Source organism: Bubalus bubalis, chromosome 8 (assembly GCF_019923935.1).
Source record: "Bubalus bubalis isolate 160015118507 breed Murrah chromosome 8, NDDB_SH_1, whole genome shotgun sequence".
NCBI lineage: Eukaryota > Metazoa > Chordata > Mammalia > Artiodactyla > Bovidae > Bubalus > Bubalus bubalis.
This window is the reverse complement of record NC_059164.1, coordinates 46,762,746-46,787,206: the sequence shown is the minus strand read 5'-3', so window position 1 is coordinate 46,787,206 and position 24,461 is coordinate 46,762,746. Positions and strand designations below refer to the sequence as shown.

The 24,461-nt window shown below is 43.3% G+C and overlaps 1 long non-coding RNA gene across 1 annotated transcript; it reads right to left on the bottom strand.

Moving 5' to 3' along the window:
• LOC123334697 lies at positions 1-22,672 on the bottom strand. Its single transcript, XR_006552748.2, has 2 exons — positions 20,976-22,672; positions 1-1,650 (listed from the first exon to the last, which is right to left on the bottom strand). It is a non-coding gene; the product is annotated as an uncharacterized LOC123334697 (long non-coding RNA).
• Positions 22,673-24,461: the final 1,789 nt, after the last annotated feature.

Here is a 24,461-nt window from a genome sequence, read left to right as displayed (position 1 = left end):
TCTTAATAAAAAATACTTTATTGAAGAATGCTAACCATTATCTGAGCCTTTAGTGAGTGGTAATCTTCTTGCTGGTCATCTTGTGGCTGGTCTTGCCTCAATGTTGATGGCTCTGTGCTCCTGACCCAGTTACCTCCCAAGAGCCCCACCTCCAAATACCAAGACCATGATGATTAGATTTCAACATCTGAATTTGGGAGAAGGGCACACAAACATTCAATCCATAGCACCATCCTGCTGTTGTCTCTCACAAAATGATACTAGAAAATCTTTCATGTGTGAGGGTGTGCTCGAAGAGTATGTACATGCTAAGTCACTTCAGTCGTGTCCAACTCTGTGCGACCCTGTAGAGTGTAGCCCACCCGGTTCCTCTGTCCATGGGATTCTCCAGGCAAGAATACTGGAGTGGGTTGCCAGAATATGCAGTCACAGATAGATAAGTATTATAGAGATACCCTGGGCAGTTAATAATTACTGTTTTGCTGAATTTTTGTGACATTTCTGGTGTTTGTTAGCTTAATTATTTTTTAATTTTCTATGACTTCTTTCACATTCTAAATATACACCTTCATATCTAATTATTATGCCTAATTTTGCATTCTTTTCTTTAAAGTGCTTGCATGGGCACACACACACACGTGCATGGATGCATGTGTGCACACACACACAATTATATAAGCTTCAGATCTCACAAAACCTGGGTCTGCTCCATGGTGTTAGCCTTCAGGGGAGAGGCCTTGAGTGAAGGAAATGGAGGTTGAGTACCCAGCGTGCCTCTGGGATTGACTCCTCACTCCCAAATGGACAGAGAGAAGCTCACTGAAAGGTTCTGACCATCTAGCAGGGAAGCTGGCGCTGAGTATGTAGGTAGAAGCTGCATGCCCTTGGGCACAGCACAAGGAAGCAGGGTTCCCAGGAGCACTGGTCACCAGATTTCCAGTCCCTCCAAGACCCAGGGCCAGGGGAAGCTGTAACCAAGCAGGACGCTACGGGGCCATCCTCTGCTGCAGCTCCTCTCTGAAATACCCAGATAACAGCATTTGATGCACATTTCCTGAGTTGTCTTGCAGAAGTGAAAACGCCCCACCAAATGAAAGATGGTAACTGCTTGACCTGAGACACAGCCTCAGGCCTCCTGGAGCCCAAGGACCGACCCCTGTGATACCATCCTGTTCACGCACCATCACCCAACCAGAGAATTGTGCACAAGCTGATCACATATCCTGTGACCGCCCCATCTGACTTGTAAAAATGCTTTGCCAAAACCCTTCGGGGAGCTCAGGACTTTCTAGGGCATAAGCCAACCGTTGCTTTCTGTGACCCTACAATAAACCTTTCTCTGTTCCAAACTCTGACATTTCAGTTTGCATGGCCTCACTGTGCACCGGACACACACAATGTGCTAACAAAGCCGTCTGGGGTCAGTAGATCCTGGAAGAAGTTAACAGCTGTTGCCTGTACAGTGGTGAGTAGTATTTTGAACATTTTCCCTGGAAGCCAAAGGACCTAGGGTTAGAGAGAAAGAGAAACCTGGCGTGGTGGAGTCACTGCTCCCGTGGACTTAGGGATTTAGCTACATGCTCATCGGTTCTCTTGGCTGCAAGAGTGTAAGCTCCTTTAGGTCAGCAACCTCGGCCATCAGTGTCACATCTGCATAAAAACAGGAAATTATAAAATTAGGGGCCTGGATTCAACTTGATTAAGATTGTAGTTGAAATCAGAGGCTACATATTTCAAAAACGGTTAAGGAACTTCAAGAAGATGAAGATACTATTCTTATCACACATATTTGAGAATACAAGCCCAGAGTGAGTCCAGAAGACACCAAAAAACATAAATCTTAGCCAAGATGGAGTGATATGATTTGAAGCCAAATCATAAAATTGGGTTGTTTGCCACAGACGTTCTTGTGAAATTCTATTGTAGCTGCAATGATTCGCTGTTACAGAATTAGAGACTGTGACACTTGTCCAACTTTTTGCTGTAGAAAATTGAATTTACTCATTGTACATTTGTTATGGTCAATTTGGTTTACCATAAATCTTGTCTTATTTATCCCATTATCTATGACTTATCTGATCTCATTACAATTAACCAAGCTAGTACTCTTGCCTGGCAAATCCCATGGATGGAGGAGCCTGGTAGGCTGCAGTCCATGGGGTCGCTAGGAGTCGGACACGACTGAGCGACTTCACTTTCACTTTTCACTTTCATGCATTGGAGGAGGAAATGGCAACCCACTCCAGTGTTCTTGCCTGGAGAATCCCAGGGACGGGGGAGCCTGGTGGGCTGCCGTCTCTGGGGTCGCACAGAGTCGGACACGACTGAAGCGACTTAGCAGCAGCAGCAGCACTATAAAAGTGGTGTAGATTCACCTGGGCTTAGAAAGGACAACACAAACTTTTCCTCCCTATGTAAGTCACGCAAGTTTTTGTGTGTGTGTGTTTATTTCGTTGTCAATAATGATAATGAAACAGTTGTTGGAATACAGTGGAAGACACTTTCTTGCAGCTGGATGCTAGTATCTAGAAGAGTGTGCAGTACTTGTAAGCATTCAGTAAGTGCCTATTGACTGACTTATTTGCTGACTTCTCATTAACACTGAGGAAAAGGATCTATTAGAAGAGGTATCAACTGGACATCAAGACGTTAGAGGAGGACTTTCCTTGGATTCTCTGAAGTAATTTTTATTAATTTGCTTCAAATATTTCATTTAAATAACTGTACCTTCTTTAAATACATAATTTAATATTATGAAGGAAGCTGAATCCAGTCAGAGATGAAATGCAATCATGAAACACATCCTTTAAAACCCTTGTTTCAACAACTGCATCCAGCATACCGGCTGGATCATATACCTGCAGTAATTCAGGAGGCCACTAGAGGGTATAAAATGGCCAGCGAGTTATTGAAAACTAAGGAAGACGTGCAAATGGACCACAGCCTTGTCTAATTAAATGAAACTATGAGCCATGCCGCATAGGGCCACCCAAGACGTATGGGTCATGGTGGAGAGTTCTGACAAAACGTGGTCCACTGGAGAAGGGAATGGAAAACCACTTCAGTATTCTTGCCTTGAGAACCCCATGAACAGTATGAAAAGGCAAAAAAAAATAGGACACTGAAAGAGGAACTCCCCAGGTCGGTAGGTGCCCAATACACTACTGGAGATCAGTGGAGAATAACTCCAGAAAGACTGAAGAGACAGAGCCAAAGCAAAAACAACACCCAGTTGTGCATATGACTGGTGATAGAAGTGAAGTCTGGTGCTGTAAAGAGCAATATTGCATAGGAACCTGGAATGTCAGGTCCATGAATCAAGGCAAATTGAAAGTGGTCAAACAGGAGATGGCAAGAGTGAACGTCGGCATTTTAGGAATCAGCAAACTAAAATGGACTGGACTGGGTGAATTTAACTCAGATGACCATTATATCACAGTAATCCAAGTCTATACCCCGACCAGTAATGCTGAAGAAGCTGAAGTTGAACAGTTCTATGAAGACCTACAAGATCTTCTAGAACTAACACCCAAAAAAGATGCCCTTTTCTTTACAGGGGACTGGAATGCAAAAGTAGGAAGTCAAGAAATACCTGAAGTAACAGGCAAATTTGACCTTGGAGTACACAATGAAGCAGGGCAAAGGCTAATAGAGTTTTGCCAAGAGAACACACTGGTCAGAACAAACACCCTCTTCCAACAACACAGAGAAGACTCTACACATGGATGTCACCAGATGGTCAATACTAAAATCAGACTGATTATATTTTTTGCAGCCAAAGATGGAGCTCTCTACAGTCAGCAAAAACAAGACCAGGAGATGACTGTGGCTCAGATCATGAACTCCTTATTGCCAAATTCAGACTTAAATTGAAGAAAGTAGGGGAAACCACTAGACCATTCAGGTATGACCTAAATCAAATCCTTTATGATTATACAGTGCAAGTGACAAATAGATTCAAGGATTAGATCTGATAGACACAATGCCTGAAGAACTAGGGACAGAGGTTCGTGACATTGTACAGGAGGCAGGGATCAAGGACATCCCCAAAAAAAGAAATGCAAAAGTCAAAATGGTTGTCTGAGGAGGCCTTACAAATAGCTGTGAAAAGAAGAGAAGAGAAAGGCAAAGGAGAAAAGGAAAGATATACCCATTTGAATGCAGAGTTCCAAAGAATAACAAGGAGAGATAAGAAAGCCTTCCTCAGTGATCAATGCAAAGAAATAGAGGAAAACAATAGAATGGGAAAGACTAGAGATCTTTTCAAAGAAAATTAGAGATACCAAAGGAACATTTCATGCAAAGATGGGCACAATAAAGGACAGAAATGGTATGGACCTAATAGAAGCAGAAGATACTAAGAACAGGTGGCGAGGATACACAAAAAAGATCTATACAAAAAAAAATATCTTCATGACCCAGATAATCACAATGGTATGATTACTCACCTAGAGACAGACATCCTGGAGTGCGAAGTCAAGTGGGCTTTAGGAAGCATCACTACGAACAAATCTAGTGAAGGTGATGGAATTCCAGCTGAGCTATTTCAAATCCTAAAGGATGATGCTGTGAATGTGCTGCACTCAATATGCCAGCAAATTGGAAAACTCAGCAGTGGCCACAGGACTGGAAAAGGTCAGTTTTCATTTCAATCCCAAAGAAAGGCAATGCCAAAGAATGCTCAAACTACCACACAATTGCACTCATCTCACATGCTAGTAAAGTGATGCTCGAAATTCTCCAAGCCAGGCTTCAGCAATACGTGAACCGTGAACTTCCAGATGTTCAAGCTGGTTTTAGAAAGGGCAGAGAAACCAGAGATCAAACTGCCAGCATCCGCTGGATCATGGAAAAAGCAAGAGAGTTCCAGAAAAACATCTACTTCTGCTTTATTGACTATGCCAAAGCCTTTGACTGTGTGAATCACAACAAACTGTGGAAAATTCTTCAAGAGATGCGAATACCAGACCATTCCTCAACTGTGTCCCTTGGTAAAGAAAAAGATTTTAGGTTGTTAGGATTCTTCTAACGTCCTGTATTGCTCATCACCCTGGAAGTCAGTAGTCACTGTGTAATCTTAAACTTTCTCTACACCTTCATTACCTCACCTGTTAAATGGACACAATAACAGCCCAAGGTAGTTGTGTTTTCTATGAAGGATTCAACAGAGACTTCATATTATGGAAGACAGTAATTTAAGATTGATCCAGCCAAAGAATATCAAGCAATTCTATTGTCAAGCTGCATAGTTTACAATGCACTCAACCAGTCAATCTTGAAGTTATACAATTCTTGGCAAAATTTGGTTGTTGGGTCATAGAGGAGACACAGATTTTTCTTTATTTCAAAATTTTCACACAAAGTAAGACTTTGATTTTTTTATTACACTATATAAATTTTTTTCATTAAATTTTAAACTAAGTTAAGTACTAATTAAATGGAGTCTTGGACAAAAAGGACGTAGAGTAGAATTTGATAAATATTTTTATCTGTCGGCTACTGCAGTGTAACAAAACACCCAAAACTCAGTAAGTAAAAACAGAAACCATTTGTTAATTCCCACCTATCTGCCAGTCAGCTAGGGAGCTGGCTAATCTAGGCCAGGCTTGCCTGGAAGGTTCCACTGGTCTCATCTGGCTTCACTCACACATCTAGTAGTTATCTGCTGCTGCTAAGTCACGTCAAATCGTGTCCGACTCTGTGCGACCCCATAGATGGCAGCCCACCAGGCTCCCCCGTCCCTGGGATTCTCCAGGCAAGAACACTGGAGTGGGTCTCCATTTCCTTCTCCAATGAATGAAAGTGAAAAGTTAAAGTCAAGTCACTCAGTTGTGTCCGACCCTTCGCGACCCCATGGACTGCAGCCTACCAGGCTCCTCCGCCCATGGGATTTTCCAGGCAAGAGTACTGGAGTGGGGAGTAGTTAGTTAGGAGTCACATAATCTAGGCTAAATTTAACTGAGATGGCCCTATCTTTTCAGCTTTCTCCTGTGATTATCAAGCCAGGCAGGGCACATCCCTTTCCTGGAAGTAACAGAATTACAAGAAAATGAGTGGAAATAGACAAAGACTCAAGGTCCAGTCTTGGAACTGGAGCTCCATCACTTCTGCCTCATTCCATTAGCCAAGCAAAATTATACAATCAAGTCCAGAATCAAGAATGTGGAGATAGAGTCTGCTAACATATATTATGTATTTTTTAAAATGTCTCCCACAACTAGAAGGTGCATATGCTAAGATCCCCTAAATGTTCAACAACAGACAAAGGAATAAACATGTGATACACGTATACAAAGGAATACTACTCAGCCATAAAAAAGAATGAAATCATGCCATTTGTAGCAACATGGATGAACCTAGAGATTATCATACTAAAGGGAAATAAGTCAGAGAGAGAAAGACAAATATCATATTATGATATCACTTTATATGTGGAATCTAAAACAGCACATAAATGGACTTATCTACAAAAGAGAAAGAGTCACAGATGTAGAGAACAGACTTGTGGCTGCTAAGGGGGAGGGGGTAAGGAGGGAGCTTGGGACTAGCAGATGCAAAATACTATATACAGGATGCATATACAACAAGGTCCTACTGTATAGCACAGGGAACTATACTCAATCCTGGGGTAAACCATGGTGGAAAAGAGTATGAAAAAGAATGTACATATATATGTATAAGTAAATCACTTTGCTGTATAACAATGTAAGTAAACTATACTTCAATGAAATAAATTAAAAAGAAAACTATAGGGATCCAATCTGTCTTGTTCCCATTGTACGGTGAGGAAACTGAGACACAGAGAGGTCACATAGGTATGAAATGGTAAAGCCAGGATTTGAACTAAAATAGTCTGCCCCTAAAGTGCATGCTGTTAACCACTACATTATATCATCTCTCCTAACAAATGCAAATAATTAACAATATAGAAGATTCTGGGCCCTAAATTAGACCTAAATACTATAATGCCTTTGACTGTGTGGATCACAATAAACTGTGGAAAATTCTGAAAGAGATGGGAATACCAGACCACCTGACCTGCCTCTTGAGAAACCTGTATGCAGGTCAGGAAGCAACAGTTAGAACTGGACATGGAACAACAGGCTTTGGAACAACAACCTAATTTCCTGGTTCCAAATCAGGAAAGGAGTATGTCAAGGCTGTATATTGTCCCCCTGCTCATTTAACTTATATGCAGAGTACATCATGAGAAACTCTGGGCTTGATGAAGCACAAACTGGAATCAAGATTACCGGGAGAAATACTAACAACCTCAGATATGCAGATGACACCACCCTTATGGCAGAAACTGAGGAAGAACTAGAGAGTCTCTTGATGAAAGTGAAAGAGGAGAGTGAGAAAGTTGGCTTAAAGCTCAACATTCAGACAACTAAGATCAAGGCATCCGGTCTCATCACTTCATGGCAAATAGATGGGGAAACAGTGGAAACAGTGAGACTTTTTAGGGGGCTCCAAAATCACTGAAGATGGTGACTGCAGCCATGAAATTAAAAGACACTTGCTCCTTGGAAGGAAAGTTATGACCAACCTAGACAGCATATTAAAAAGCAGAGATATTACTTTGCCAACAAAGGTCTGTCTAGTTAAGGCTATGGTTTTTCCAGTAGGCATGTATGGATGTAAGACTTGGGCTATAAAGAAAGCTGAGTGCCGAATAATTGATGCTTTTGAACTGTGGTGTTGGAGAAGACTCTTGAGAGTCCCTTGGACTGCAAGGAGATCCAACCAGTCCATTCTAAAGGAGATCAGTCCTGGGTGTTCTTTGGAAGGACGGATGCTAAAGCTGAAACTCCAATACTTTGGCCACCTCATGCGAAGAGTTGACTCATTGGAAAAGAATCTGATGCTGGGAGGGATTGGGGGCAGGAGGAGAAGGGGACGACAGAGGATGAGATGGCTGGATGGCATCACCGACTCGATGGACGTGAGTCTGAGAGAACTCCGGGAGTTGGTGATGGACAGGGAGGCCTGGTGTGCTGCGGTCCATGGGGTCGCAAACAGCTGGACATGACTGAGCTACTGAACTCGGAGAAGGCAATGGCAACACACTCTAGTACTCTTGTCTGGAAAATCCCATGGATGGAGGAGCCTGGTAGGCTGCAGTCCGTGGGGTCGTGAAGAATCGGACATGACTGAGCAACTTCACTTTCACTTTTCACTTTCATGAATTGGAGAAGGAAATGGCAACCCACTCCAGTGTTCTTGCCTGGAGAATCCCAGGGATGGGGGAGCCTGGTGGGCTGCCGTCTATGGGGTCGCACAGAGTCAGACATGACTGAAGTGACTTAGCAGCAGCAGCAGCAGAGCTACTGAACTGAACTGAACTATAATGATTTTTTTCTGAAGCCAGAATGTTTCCATGAAGCATCAAATCACTGCATTTATTATTGGGTCAGATGATAACACAGAAGAAAAGTATTAAGAAAACTGAATTTGTTAGATAGGCTAGACAATCCATTAAACAACCCAGAAAGGTCATCCTGTTCATCTTCCTGCTTCCAAGCAGGGCTGTATATCACTCTTATCAGGAACACTACAGTTAGCTGTGATTTTTAGTCTTCAGAGACTATTTCTACAACCACCTATGGAAATTCTGTCGATGTTTCACAATTCCATAATTATGAAACATAATTCCATGCTTCATAATTTCATAAGGTAAGCAAGTTTCCTCACCATTATACCTAAACTGTTCAATTTAATTGCACCATGACTTGGATCAGCTCTGTAAAGTTTAGATCAAGGGTTGCAAACTGGCAGACTGTGGGCTCAAACCAGCCTACAGACATACTGTGTTTTGCCTGCACTGACACAAATGTTTCAATAGTTGCCAACATTTAAAAATAGGGATCTTCATATTAAAAATCCAGCTCTTGTTGAATTAAATTCTCTAAAAGGGTTTGCTTATAATCAGAATTGTCTCGTGTTTGAAAGTTTGGCAGTCACTTATAAAACCTGAACTTGGTGATTTTTTTGAAGAAAAAATGATGATGTTAACTACCAATTTATGTCTACATTTCTATGAATAGTTATTTAGACTGTCTTCAGATATAATGACAAAAAGTTGTCCATAATATCCTTTTATTATCACAATCTGTACATATGTGTAGTTGTTTTTCTCTTTTCATTCCTATTATTGTTGACCTATGGCTTTTTTTTTTTTTTGTATGGGATAAATTTTGCCTCAACTGAACCAATTCTTGGTTTTCATTTTCTCTATTGTTTCTTTATTTGCTATGTATAATTACTGAATTAAGCTCTTATCATTTCTAAACTGCTATTTTTCACTGGGTATGATATGCTAGGTTTATTCTTAAATTTTTGAAGCTGGAATCTTAGCTCATTGATGTTGATCCTTTCTCTTCTGATATAAGCTATTGATTTGTGAGTATAATTTTAAGTGTACCTCACAAGTTTGAATACATCGTGCTTTTAGTTTTCAGTGCTAAATAATTTTAAATTTACATTATTATTTTTTTCCTTTGCCCCATGAGTTGTAGTGGGTTTGGCAAACCAGCATTCATCATCCATGCCAAACCTCTTTCTAGTTGCCTTCCAACCCTCCAGAGCATGGAAAGATAAAGCTTCATATGTCAGTCTCCCATACTTCATATTCAGACTCCCTGAATATGAATTAGGTTCTTTCACTGGATGTGCCGACCCATGAATTGAAAGAAGGAAAAGGAGTACATATCATCAGGACAATCTTTTAAGATGGTGACTTGGAAGGGTCCTGAGCACTACGTCCCATCCTACCGCCCCCGGGACACATGGAGCAATTCCCTCTGAAAGAAATTTGGAATCTACCTAAGCAACTGCATGCTTCCCTGGTGGCTCAGCAGTAAAGAATCCACCTGCAATTCAGGAGACACAAGTTTGATGCTTGGATTGGGAAGACCCCCTGGAGAAGGGAATAGCAACCCTCTTCAGTATTCTTGCCTGGCAAATCCCATGGACAGAGGAGTCTGGTGGGATATACTCCATGGGATCACAAAAGAGTTAGACACGACTTATCAACTAAACCACCACCACATAAGCAACTCCTCCACACTGGGCAAACAAGAAAATAGCCACATCAAAACATGTAAGAAGGGCTGAGACACACTCCCATCATAAACCCTGCTACAGTGCTGCTGCTGCTGCTGCTGCTAAGTCGCTTCTGCAGTGCCATACAACTGGAGAGAACCCCTAACTCCCAGCTTCTCCCTGAGGAGTGAAGAGTTTGGAACCCATATTGAAAGCCTCTCACCTAAGGGACAGGTCCCCCAAAATACCTAGCTCTGAAAGCCAACCAACAAGGTTTGCACGCATGAAACCCACAAGACTACAGCCAGCAAAGCAGCTATTATTAAAGGTGCAAGCACTCACCACGGCTATGCCCTCAGGGCTTAAGGCAGAAAGAGCTGGCAGAAAGGGCCATTTCCCCATCTTTCCCTGAAAGGGGTCTAATTTGCAAACTTCAAAAGCTGCTGCCTGAGGGTCAGGCTTCTAACTCTGCACACATCTGTGATTATCTACAGAGATCATGTGAAACCTCCCCTGTCCTTTCCCCTTGCCCACTCTGGGTCACCAGTAGCTCCCTGGAAGGAGTTTGTACACATGTCTGGTACGCCAGTTTTTGCTGCCACTGCCTGAGAAACATCTCCCCAGATCGCCAGTCTCTCACAGCCATGGGGATTGATTCAGGAGTCCCGGAGATCTACAGCAAATACTCTTCCAGGCCTGTACATCAAGGCCCGGGGCAGAAGAACAGACAACAATGCCTATTTTGCAGTTTCTCCCTGGAAGGGGGCTAACTACTTATTTTCCAAGCTGTTGCCTGAAGGTCCAGCTTCCAACTGACCTGCATCTAGGTGCTGACTGCAATCTTCCCTTTGGGATACCTAAGAGTTTTGACACACCCTTAACTACTAGAAGCCACCAGGAATAAAGAAGGAAATCTGGACAATCTCAAACGTTTGAGACACAACCAGGGGCATAGGCCAAGCCACTTGACAAGGTTCATCTCCTACGTAAGACTACTCTATCAAGACTGGGAGAGGTCCAGTCTTGAAGTCCTAACCCTGGTGGTCCAGTGGTTAGGACTCCACGATTCCATTGCAGGAGGTACAGGTTCCATCCCTGGCTGGGGAACTATGAATAAGATCCTGTATGCCACTCGGTAGGGCCCAAAAAACCCAAAACAAAGCCCCCAAACCAAATGACAAGTCAAGTGGCCAAGGCTCTTCCACCAATAAATTTAAAAGAAAAGAATGGAGGAGGAACCTGTAGATTAAAAGTGACCTGACATACCACATAAACTTCCAAAGGGCAGAAACTACCGAATGACGGTGTCTAGAATTACACACTTACACAACAAACTAGAAAGAAAGGAGACACTTGTGAGGAAGTAATTGCTATAGAAAGTAGTTGTGTTTGGATGTTTGTTCACACAAGGTGGATATTCACTTTGCAATAATTCATTATGCTACACTTTTGTAGTTTTGTGCATCTGGTTTCATTTCACAATAAAAAGATTAAATGGCAGGGGGGAATGATTCCTATTTCAAAACATGATCTTATTGCATAGCCTTTATTGATCCAACCCCACATGAACTATTCGCTAGATCTCAGGATTAGTCTGTAAGAAACCTAAAACAATCTCATTCCACTATTTTACAAACACCTGGGTACATAAATAAACATAAGCTATTTTATACTTGTGTATACATATCTAGATGTGTGTGTCTATATAGTTAAGAATGACAATAAGTAGATTGAGTTTATCAACCATGAATATCAAACAATACCTGAATATGGAATAAAGAGGGAAAAGAGAAGTACATTCCCACAATAGAGTATATCACAGTCCGGTACTCTATTCTCTGGACACACTTGACCACTCTCCAGTTCCAAACAGTCCATTCCTCCATTCTCCCTTCTGCGGAGACCTTGTTCCTACAGTTCATTTGTCACTGGAACACTCCCCTCTTCACAACCTAGGTGCCTTTGCTGCTTGTCTGAGACCTCTCTGATCTCTAACTGAAGCTGAGCGCTCCCTCATCTGAGTTCCATCATGGTGTGGTACTCTCTCATGCAATTTATTTTGAATTGCCTGGTTTTGTAATTGCCTCTCCTCCTCTTAGATCATGTGATTATAAACTCACTGCAAACAGAAGCTGTATAACTCATTCTATGTGTCCCTTTAAGAATGAGCACAACATCTTATACAGTATAGCCATCAATAAGCTTTCCTTTTTTTAGTACAAGAAATTTACTATCTTTTTTCTTGGTTGATAGTTCAGTTAAAAAGCAACTGTCTTCATCAGTAGCTTGTTAACACTGAAGATGCCCATTCTATGTTAACATAGCATTGATTTTACTTAGTATTCAGTTATAAGTACAAAAATCTGTAACCCGTATGTCAGTTTCTCAGTTATAGTCCAAAGTTATCAAGAATTCACCAAAAGCTCTAAGAAGCTGTCACCTCTAGTGGTGCTGGCAGCAACCTTCCAGCAGAGGGCAGAAGAGGGCTGAGAGAAGGGCAGTGACCTGCTGGGAGGTTCCAGGATGCCTTTGTGAGCTGAGTGAGGGACGTGGACCCGGGTGGTTTATTCACTAAGTTGTGTCCACCTCTTGCTGCCCCATGGACTGTAGCCCGCCAGGCTCCTCTGTCCATGGGATTTTCCAGGCACGAACACTGCACTGGGCTGCTATTTCCTTCTCCAGGGCATCTTCCTGACCCAAAGATCAAACCCTGGTCTCCTGCATTGCAAGCAGATTTTTTACCAACTAAGCTACCAGGACATAGACCCAGGGCAATCTCCCATTTCTCATTTCAAGGTAGAAGTTTTCCAGAGCTAGGGAACAAGCAACGCTAGAACGCTCCACGAGCCTCTTAGATCTCAAAGCAGTCATAGCCCTGATGTGATCTTTTCTTTTTCAAAGTTTTGACTGAGAGGGATGCAGACTGCGTGGGGGTGGAATAGAGGGCTCTGCTGCTGCTAAGTCGCTTCAGTCGTGTCCAACTCTGTGCAACCTCATAGACGGCAGCCCACCAGGCCCCGCCGTCCCTGGGACTCTCCAGGCAAGAACACTGGAGTGGGTTGCCATTTCCTCCTCCAATGCATGAAAGTGAAAAGTGAAAGTGAAGTCGCTCAGTCGTGTCCGACTCTTTGGACCCCATGGACTGCAGCCTACCAGGCTCCTCTGTCCATGGGATTTTCCAGGCAAGAGTACTGGAGTGGGTTGCCATTGCCTTCTCCAATAGATGGCTCAGTTTCCTCTTATGTAACATCCTGAAGCAACTTGTAGACTCAAAATCTGCCTCCTGAGAAACCACCTCCCTTCTAAATGCTGCCTTTGCCTGGGAATTCCTCCCAGGGGGCAGCTTCTCCCATGCTTTCTAAGAATGGGACCAGCTCTTAAAGCCAGCCTTATGTTTCCTTCCATGGACTGCCCTCTGCCTTACCTAATTCTGGTCAGCAGGTTCTCTGCAATTACAGGCTGTCCCATCCGGGCTTTGAAAGAGACCATTATTTTCAGGCCCAAATAATGTATTAGCACAATTTTTCCATATTTCAAGGAGTACATGTTTAGAAGAGAGATTCTGTGACAGTTCTACCTTAATCATTTGTCATACAAGATGAGTTTTTTATAAGAAGCCCATCTCTAGTCATTGGGGGGTCCCTGGGTCTCACTGCTCAAGGTTTACCCCACCCCACAAAACTGTAGCGGGTTCCTTCTAGAAACTGCAATGCCAAGAATATCTGCAACTTTGGAGGTTTAGTCACTAAGTCGTGTCTGACTCTTGCAACCCCATGGACTGTAGCCCTGCCAGGCTCCTCTGTCTATGGGATTTTTCAAGCAAGAATACTGGAGCAGGTTGCCATTTCCTTTTCCAGAGGATCTTCCTGACCCAGGGATTGAATCCACATTTCCCACATTAAAGGTGGATTCTTTACCGCTGAGCCACCAGGGAAGCCATCTGCAACCTTCAGTTCAGTTCAGTCGCTCAGTCGTCTCTGACTCTTTGCGGCCCCATGAATTGCAGCACGCCAGGCCTCCCTGTCCATCACCAGCTCCTGGAGTTTACCCAAACTCATGTCCATCGAGTCGGTGATGCCATCCAGCCATCTCATCCTCTGTCGTCCCCTTCTCCTCCTGCCCCCAATCCCTCCCAGCATCAGCGTCTTTCCCAGCATCAGTCAACTCTTTGCATCAGGTGGCCAAAGTATTGGAGTTTCAGCTTCAACATCAGTCCTTCCAATGAACACCCAGGACTGATCTCCCTTAGGATGGACTGGTTGGATCTCCTTGCAGTCCAAGGGACTCTCAAGAGTCTTCTCCAACACCACAGTTCAAAAGCATCAATTCTTCGGCGCTCAGCCTTCTTCACAGTCCAACTCTCACATCCATACAAGACTACTGGAAAAACCATAGCCTTGACTGGACAGACCTTTGTTGGCAAAGTATGCCAAAGTATGTTGGCAAAGTATCCCAAAGAATGTTGGCAAAGTATGCCAAAGAATGCTCAAACTACTGCACAATTGCACTCATCTTACATGCTAGTAAAGTAATGCTCAAAATCTGCAACTTTAGCCACTGTCAAAAGAATTTCAGGGGCCCAACCATTTGTGGACAGAGGCAACAGGGGCATGACAAATAAGAACTTTCTGCTCCTGTGCTGGCTTTCCTTGATCATCTGCATTGAGACCACTGAGCACTGACAGATGCCAGCCCACCTGCTGCACTCTGCCCTGAAGATGAACATGGGGAGGACCCTGACTGACCAACTGCAGCAAAAGAACCATCTTGTTGAGCAGAGTTCCCAGGACACTCTTTGTAATAACACCTTTAGTTTTCCAGTTTTTCAAAAGTCTACCTTGATCCTGAAGTCTCTGGAACACTATGAAGTATGGACTTTGCTGTGAAAAGCAGAGCTTTTAGAATATCTGAGATGGCTTATTGCCTGCCTGGGATCTAGCTTCTCCCCCTCTTTAGAAACAGACCTCTGGACAATGTGCCATGTTGTTTGTTTATAAAAATAAATAATTTTTATTTATTTTTAATATTTGTTTATTTAAAACATATTAAAATATTAATATTTTAATAGCTGTTATTTATGTATATATAAATATTTATTTATTTATAAATGTGTATATTTATTTATTTATTTCGAAGCCCAGGACCATTTTTTAATTTTGAAAAGTGGGTTCAATTCCTGGATCAGGAAGATCCCCTAGAGGAGGGCATGGCAACCCACTCCAGTATTCTTGCCTGGAGAATCCCACAGACAGAGGAGCCTGGCAAGCTACAGTCCAAAGGGTCGCAAAGAGTTGGACATGACTGAAATGACTTGGCATGGACACAAATTGAGGATGGGGAAATTAACTAACTTGGCCAACATCACATGACTAGTAGCTGGTATACCCAAGAACTGAACCCCCAAACCTGACTTCAAAGCTCATTCTCTGTCCAGGGTGCAGTCCCTAGACAAGGATGACCTCTTTGTTAGCTATCCATTTCTAGAGGTCAGGTGACTTGTCCTAAAAATTCACCAGCTATTTCAAATTCAATTTCTATACTTCAGCCTGTTCTGAGAAGTAGAATTTAGCAACTGTGGGGATTCCAAACACTGGACTTGCATGAGCTCAAACCAGATCTTTATTTAAGCCATGGATAGCAAATTCCCTGGAAAGGACCAACTAGGAATTTAGATAAATCACTTCTGAACACATAGCCCAGGAAATACTAATAACCCCACGATCCTTATTCCAAAAGGGAATCTCAGGTTTGAAGCGTGTATAAAATGTCAAAATCTGAGCCAAGGCATTCCTGAAGTAATACAGAGGAAGAACTTGAACAGCTGGATGTCAAGATTTAGTATAAAGGTACAGTAACTAAGAAAACATGTTGGTACAAGAATAGAAAAATAGAACACTGTGTATACTGGAGATCTCTCAACCCACACATATAGGGACTCTTGGCTCAGGATGAAGGTAGCTCATGGGGAAGGACCATGTCTTAACATTTATTATTTTATTTGTTTAGTTTTGGCTATGCTGGGTCTTCGTTGCTGTACAGGTTTTTCTCTAGTTGTGGAGCTTCTCATTGCGGGGGCTTCTCTTGTTGTGGAACACAGGCTCTGGGCATGCGGGCTTCATTAGCCGTGGCACACGGGCTCAGGAGTTGCAGCTCTCGGGCTCTGGAGTGCAGGCTCAATAGTTGTGGCACAGAGCTTCGTTGCCGTCAACATGTGGGGTCTTCCTGGATCACAGATCAAACCCTATGTCTCCTGCACTGGCAGGTGGACTCTTCACCACTGAGCCACCGGGGAAGCCCAGGACCATTTTTTAATAAACCTGATGTTGTGGGGAAAGAAATGAAGCCTTTCCTGTATCTCACACCATATGTAAAAACATTTCCCAGAGGACTTTACATCCAGTGACTAAAGGCAACTGAGGAGAAAATCTAGAATATCTTTTAGACCTCAGGTTATCAAAAGTTCCTTAAACAGGTCATAGATATATAGATATATTGATAAACTGAACATTACAGATAAGAACTTAAGCTCACCAAAAGATATTCTTATAAAAGTGAAAAGGCAAACCACCAAGTGGGAGAAAATATTTTCAACTGTTGACATAGAATGTCACCCGCCGTATCAGTAGGGCTATCAGGCCATCAGCCACTACCACTGCCTAGACAGTGCACCTTTAGGGGATACAGGATGGGAGGAAAAAAAAAAAAAAAAACACCACAGGATATTGGCCCTAGATAGTTAAGGTTCTTATCAAAAAAAAAAAAAGTTATCAGTGAGCCTAGACTCTTGAATCTTCCCCAGCACAGAAAAGTACTAAATTCATTAACTTGAGATGTCTATTTTTAATTAATAGCAATCTTTTGATGTTCTAGCTACCTGGTTTTTGTTGCAACACCCCTAAATATCCTGACTCCTCCCTTACCTCTTTGAAACAGTCCCTCAGAGCTATCTGAGACGCTGCCTCCTGGGCTAAAATCCTCAGATTTTCCACTGAATAAGATAATTCTCAACTTTTTGGTTGTGTACTTTTTTCAGTTGACACAGCTCATACCAACAATAAGGCACTCCCACAAATCAGTAAGAAAAAGAGAAACACCAGAGTAGAAAAATAGACCAGAGAATTGAATAGGCACATCACAAGAAATTTAAATGGCCAACAAATATATGGAAAGGTGTTCAGTCTTACTGGAAATCCAACAGATGTGAATTAAAACAATGAGACTAGTTTAGTCAAGCCTTTACACCTAACTTCCAATTTACAAAAATTATCAGAGAAGAACAGGTGAGACACCAAGAGGGAACATCAGACAATGCAGAATGTGATGTTTCTTCAAGACAACTGGCCTATAGTGTCATCAAAACAAAAGAGACTAAATATGTACTAACCAAATGCAAAGTATCTGAATGGATCCTTATTATTTTTAACTAGATATAAAAAACATTTTTGTGTCAATTGAGGAAATTTCAATATGGACTCAATATTGTATGATACTATGTAATTATTGTTACTTCTCTTGGTTATTGTGTTTAAACAGTAAAGTATCCATCTTCTTAAGAGGGTCATATTTAAGAGTGAGTGTTATTATAATTTTTTATATGATTCACACACAAAATAGGTAAAGAATAAATATGCCAAAATATTTAATTATTGACTTAATGGTAGGTAAGTGGGTGTTCTGTGTACATTATTCCTTGTACATTTGAAATTTGTAATAAAAATTGAGTTAATCTGATAATAAATTTAGGCTAGAAAAAAATCTCATGTCCACACACAGTTATATACCAATGCACACCAAAATAAAAGCTAAACTTGTAAAGACTAGCATTACCAAGCATCGGAGAGAACGTGAGGCACTGAGACTTTCCACACACAGCTGATGGGAGTATAAATCAACAGAATCACCTTGTCATCATCCAGTAAAGTTAAAGGAACATAACCTATGACCTGGTCATTCTACTCCAAGGTAACCAGCCTACTTAAATGTGTGTGCTTGAATACAGGGAGACACAGATGAAAATGCTCAGAGCTGATGTAGTCATCAAATTCCCAAACAGGTAACAAGCTAGGTAGATGTGTAAACACCTGTTGATTGTCCAAATACTATACTAGAGTGACAATTAACTACAGCTGTGTGCAACAACGTGCAGGAACCTCACACACACTGTGTTGATAAAAGCAGCCAGACACAAAGAACACATGCTGTATGGATCCACTTCTATACACATAAAGACTTTGACATAAAAAACTCAAACAATATCGTCCATGTATGTCTATTTATATAGTCAAATTTTAAAGGAAAACAAAGACGTGACTGACCATAAAAGTTGGGACAGCAATGATCTTTGAAAGGGGGAACTGCAGCAGAGAAGGGATATATAGGAGGGATGGGGGGCAGGGAATAGCAGTGTTTTACTTCTTGACCTGATGCATTTACTTTGCAGAAAAATTAAATTGTGTATTATGTTCTATATACTTTTCTCTATGACTGCTATAGCTCACAATGAAGAGATTTAAAATAAATGGCAAAAACTATCTGTAGAAAAATTAAAACCTGGCCCCAAATCTGTCAGCGTTATTGGGCAGGACTCCTCTGAACCATGTTTACCTGGGGGAAGATGGCATCTGAAATGAAACCATAGGTCTCTGGGCTCCTCCAGGGAAAGCCTTTCCACGGACCTTGCTGAAGAGGGAATGGTCAGCTGTCACCAGACTTTCAGTTTTGGTGTCCAGGAAATAAGCTAAATTTTTCTTTCAGAATTGTGCCCATCCTACCAGAGAGGTAATTCTCATTCCTCCAGTCTATATGCTCTGTAAGAGAGGATGAAAATCTCCCATATTTGTTATACCCAGGACCTGAAGCCCAAGGCAGAACATAGAAGACATCACCACATGGCAGAGGGCGGGGTGCTCAGAGCTAGGCAGTCCTTCCTGGACATTGGGCACCTGGGGTACAGTGACAGGGCACAGAGCAGGATAACAGATCAGGACCTCAAACCCAGGCCAGGCACATCATCCATGCTCCTAGAAGGAAAGCTTCTCTGTTTCTGTGCCTTTGGAGATTTTCCTTAATCATTCACTATTACAGAGTTTAATTCAGTTGTGAGTAACAGATCCCAACAGAACCAGTGAGGTTTTCCCTTTCTTTCATTTAAAGATCAATCTTCAGGTAAGTGGTGATTGGTGCAGAGTCAATGACTGGGGGAGGAGGGGATACCACTACCATCTTCTAGACCTTTTCTTCATGGCCTCAAACCAGGGCCAGCATTAGGATATATGATGCCTTTGTGCAAGGTACAAACAGTTGTCCTACTGAGCAGATGACGAGTAACAGGACTCACTCACCCCCGGACAAACAGTTTATTGAGAGACATCCCACTAACAAAATCTGGTTTTATAGCTGTATCTACCAGACTCACCAAGGTAGTCAAGACATCGCCAATGAACCTCAGGAGTTTTTCTTGTAGTACTGAAATCTGCATTATATGAAGCCTAGGACCTAACTTCTGAAATTAAAAGGACCATAAGCCCAAACACACACTGACTTCTGGAAATTAAATATTCAGAGGTTCATTTACTGGCAAAACTTAGGCAATCCATCAGACAGGCTCAGAAAGTTCACTCTCAAGTTGGGAGTGTGGGGAGAGGGGAATGTGGCATGTGTCCCCTCAGACGCAGGTGCCAAGTTCAATGGCATGGCAGTTTCAGTGCCTGTGGACATGTACCACAGCCTGTGCAGGCCCCAGGTTACAAAACTGTTAGCTCTGCTGTGGCATTCACTTTTACACTTTGGTCAGCATACCTTGACAATAGGGAAAAAAAAAAATCAAGGGGTGGGTAGTGGTTTTCATCGCATACAGGTGGAAATGGGGGTGAGGTGGGGGGAGGGTGTGTGCACAGCAGGTTCGTATTTGAATAAGCGTTCTTCCTACATACAACTTGACCACACCAAAGCCTTAATGGGGAAAGATCTGCAAAACAGGCACAGCAACTGCATTTATAAAGTATGAATCAAACTCTGACCTTTCTAGCTGCCAGATCATCTACACAAGTCGCAAATTCAGGAATGTGCATGATATTTTCTCTCCCAATTCTACATCAATCCCTAAAAAGGATTTCAGAGAAGCCTTGTCTGGGTCTGTTTCTAGTAATCAAAAGACCACCCTCTCTGATTAGATTTTACCCTACTTTCAAGTTAGGTTCAGTTCAGTCGCTCAGTCGTGTCCGACTCTTTGCGACCCCATGAATCGCAGCACGCCAGGCTTCCCTGTCGTCCATCACCAACTCCCGGAGTTTACCCAAATTCATGTCCATAGAGTCGGTAATGCCATCCAGCCATCTCATCCTCTGTCATCCCCTGCTCCTCCTGCCCCCAATCCCTCCCAGCATCCGGGTCTTTTCCAATGTTGCTCTTTGCTTCATGTTGCCAGAAGAGAGGGAACAGAGACAAGAAACCTCATTACAGCACAGCGGGCAGCAGACTGTCAGCATCAAGGCTGCATCAGGCCTCCCCCAGTCTCACCGGAGCAGCCAAGATGGCCTAACCTAGAAGAACACCATGCATGCAGTCGGGTACCTATCACTAAGCCTGGGGAACCACTGCTTTTAGAGCAAGCAAACCTGCTCTTTGTCCAGGAGGAGACAATATCTTGACTCCCAGTGTTACCAACTACATCAACAGCCTTGAGAAATGGCTGAAGTAACAGACTGGTCAGGTTTTTGTATTCTAGGCACACACAGCCCAGGGTGTGAGCCCAAGAAGACCAGGGAGAACCCTGTGTCCCAACAGTGACCGCCTCTGTGGCTAGAAAGCCAAGTCTCCTAATTAATAGCCCCACTGGAACCTCATTATGCAAAGGAAAGTAGCAATTCCCAAAAGAGGGCATGCAGGCATAAACAAACGCGAAAACATAACAGAATCAGATGTGGTCCTACCTTAACCACTGTCCTCTGGCGTGCACACTGCAGATTCCGTCAGGAAATGGGAGTGTCCACTGCTGTATCTCTGCCGTGAGTCTCTCCAGGAAAACCCTCTGTCATGACCTTTGCTCCTGCTAAGCTGTGGGAATGGCCTTGCTGCTGCCTCCGGGGGCCACAGAGAAGTGAGCGCTACCACTCGAGTCTCCGAAGTGCTCAAATACGAAGTCGGAAGCCACAGGCGTCCACCAAGGAAAGAGGGAGCGCCGGCCCTTATCTTTGGGTCTCTGACCAAAACAGCATTCCTATCATCCAGGATCGGACGCCTTTCAAAGAGCAACTTTGGCCATTTTACTGCCAATTCTCACCATCTCCAAATTAAACTCAGAGGCTGTGCGTGGTTGGGGGCCGGACGGAGGGCAAGGGGCTGGACAGAAGGCGAGGAGCGGGGGCCCAGGGCGAGAGAAGGGGCAGAAGGCTTCCACGGCTCAGCTCCAGGTGGCCACACTCTGCACTGATTGTGAGTGGTTTCACCAGGCTTAGGTCGTTTGCAGCACTCTGCCCTAAGGACGTTTCTCTCCTGGGAAATTTCTTAGCCTCTGTGGGCCGCCAATGCAGGAGGCGCAGGTTCGATCCCTGGACCTGACGATCCTCTGGAGGAGGAAATGGCAACCCACTCCAGTATTCCCATGGACAGAGGAGGCTGGCAGGCTAAGTCCATGGGGCTGCAAAGAGTTATGACTGAGTGAGAACGCAGGCACACACGCAATGACTCAGGTTGGTACCTTACAGATTTTGAGAGTTGCCAAAATGTGTCAGGGGTGGACTTTATTTAGGTTCAAATTCAACCACGTTCGTGTATAGAAACAATTTTAATCTTTCAGAACATAATAATCTCTCTTGTTCTGCCTTCCTTTTTGCTTCCCCTCCTTTATCAGCTCTTACTGATTCTCTTTTCTCTTTCCTACTTGAAATGGCTAAAACCAAAGAGGAAGGGGTAGGGAAGTGCTGTCAGACTTGGAAACTGTCAGAACTAGTGGAAACAAACCATTTCAGATCCTTTCCCAATTGCCACCTCAACTCTTGAATTTTAAAAATTTCCTCTTGTGAAATTTAAACATTTCAGCAAAGATTCCCACAGCCCCCAAGTGATATGCAGCATCTTTGCAGCCCTCTACCAGGGGAGGCCTCCTCACTGTTGTTACCTGTGCTGAGGGGCGGGAGGCAGGTAGCAGAGAGTGAACTGGACACTGCTGAGTGTACAGTGTTGGACATGGACTTCAGGTGACCGGTTTCACTCATACTCACTTCTTTGTGTCCTTGTGACCAATGGATTAGATTTCTAAGAGAGCTAGCAAAGATTAAGTACCTATGGAAGAAAGAAAGGCCAAGCATGGCCTCCTAAGCACAATAAATGAATGAGCTATTCTCCAAATTCTAGCCCAGTTCGTGAGCTGGCATGGCATGCCAGTCTACCTTTCGTTACCAACACACAGTGATCGATCCTGGCTTCCTAAAACAGGGATCAGCTTTCCCACATTTCCATACAGGGTCAGATAATAAGGATTTTAGGCTTTTGAACTCTATGGTCTCTGTGGCAGTTACTCAACTCTGACACTAGAGTGGGAAAGTAGCCACAGACAATCCATAATTGAGTGAGTGTGGCTGTGTCCCAATAAAACTTATTTATAAAAACATCAGCAGACAGGATAAGGCCTTCCCACCATAGTTTGCCAACCTGCCCCATCTAGCAACCACTGTGTAGTAACGGAGTATCAAGGTGCCTCTAGGCTCAGGGGGAGGGTTGTAATCAATTAGCTTTGTTTGCACAGATACGTAAGGAGAGTAACCGGTTCTAGATCAATTGTCTACAAAGTGGGCTGTGCTTACCCCAGGATGTGTATAACATGATTCATTGAGCTATGTGAAAAAACTTAGAATTTTTATTTATTTGTATATTATCTGTTTTCGTAATAGATGGTTGATCTTGGTCTACTTCACCATGGATCCATGGAATTTGCAGTGAGTCAGTCCTATATAATGTGCTAATTAGAAGTCAGACTTACAAGTCTCTGAAGAGAATGGCATAACACATGTGCCTTCAAGTGGCAAAACCTGCCCACTGCCTCTCCCTGCTGGTCTGATCTGAGCTCTGCATGTTTCAGGAATTCACCCAACAGGAGAGCAGTGGTTCCTAATTCCTCGAAGACAGTTTTTTAGGGGGCGTATGGTGGACTTACCATGCTAGAGGAGTCTTGGACTCATAGTCTTAAATCTGAGCATTGGGCTCAGCTACTGGTCAGAACTCAAAGAAAGGGAACATACCATCACCCCTGACCCTGCACATACACACACATTGTTCACAAGAGCATTGAACAAACTGTGCTTCCCTGGCTTCTGGTTGTCTCCCTCTTCCTTGGTAATCAGACCTGCCATGGACACGCGATCAGATTGTACACTGCACAAGGAGCCTAGGTAAGGTGGTATCATTCACAGAGTAAATATGGTAGACATATTTATTATGTCAATTTTCTGATAGATGAAAGTGTTGGTTGCTCAGTCCTGTCAAACTCTTTGTGACCCCCCAGGACTGCAGCCCGCCAGGCTCCTCTGTCCATGGAATTCTCCAGGCAAGAATACTGGTATGTGAAGTCACTCAGTCATGTTCGACTCTTTGCGACCCCGTGGACTGTAGCCTACCAGGCTCCTCTGTCCATGGGATTCTCCAGGCAAGAATACTGGAGTGGGTTGCTATTTCCTTCTCCAGGGGATCTTCCAGACCCAGGGATTGAACCCTGGTCTCCCGCATTGCAGGCAGACTGCTTTAACCTCTGAGCCACCAGCGAATGGTTGCCATTTCCTACTCCAGGAGATCTTCCACACCCAGGGATTGAACCTGGGACTCCTGCATCTCAGGCAGATTGTTGACCATATGAGCTACCAGGGAAGCAGCATCTTATTCTAACATCACGACAGTTTCTGACCAATGGATGTGAAGTATTTTGAGTAAAGAGTGCCTTTGTCATTCCACAAAGGCAGTGCATAGGTTAGCAGCAGCCACAGCTATATGACACTTCTAGTAGGTAAAGAATAGAGAGGAAGGGAAATACACAGAATACAATAGATTAAAACTCTTCTGAGGCAGAGGTATCTTGTGAGTGGCCTTTACAGTAGGTCGTGGGGAGTGGGGGTGGACCTTTCAGAATAAGCCAGAGTTTGAGTGCTCAGTCATGAGCACAAGTCTCCATGGGTCTGCCCTCAAAAGTCACGCCTACTGGTGACTGGAAGAGAAGGGGCAAAAGCACAGAATTTATTTCTTTCCTCATTCTGACTGCTCCCCTTTCACACAAAGAAGAGCCCAAAGAAACAGTCAAAGCAGAGAGCTGTGTCTTGATGTTAACCCCATAGAAGCAAGTGATCAAGTGAGACTCTCTGCAGAAAAGGCCCAGCTGCTCCCTGGTATCCCTTTTTCTTTCTCCTGGTAACAGCTCCTACTTCCTGTTT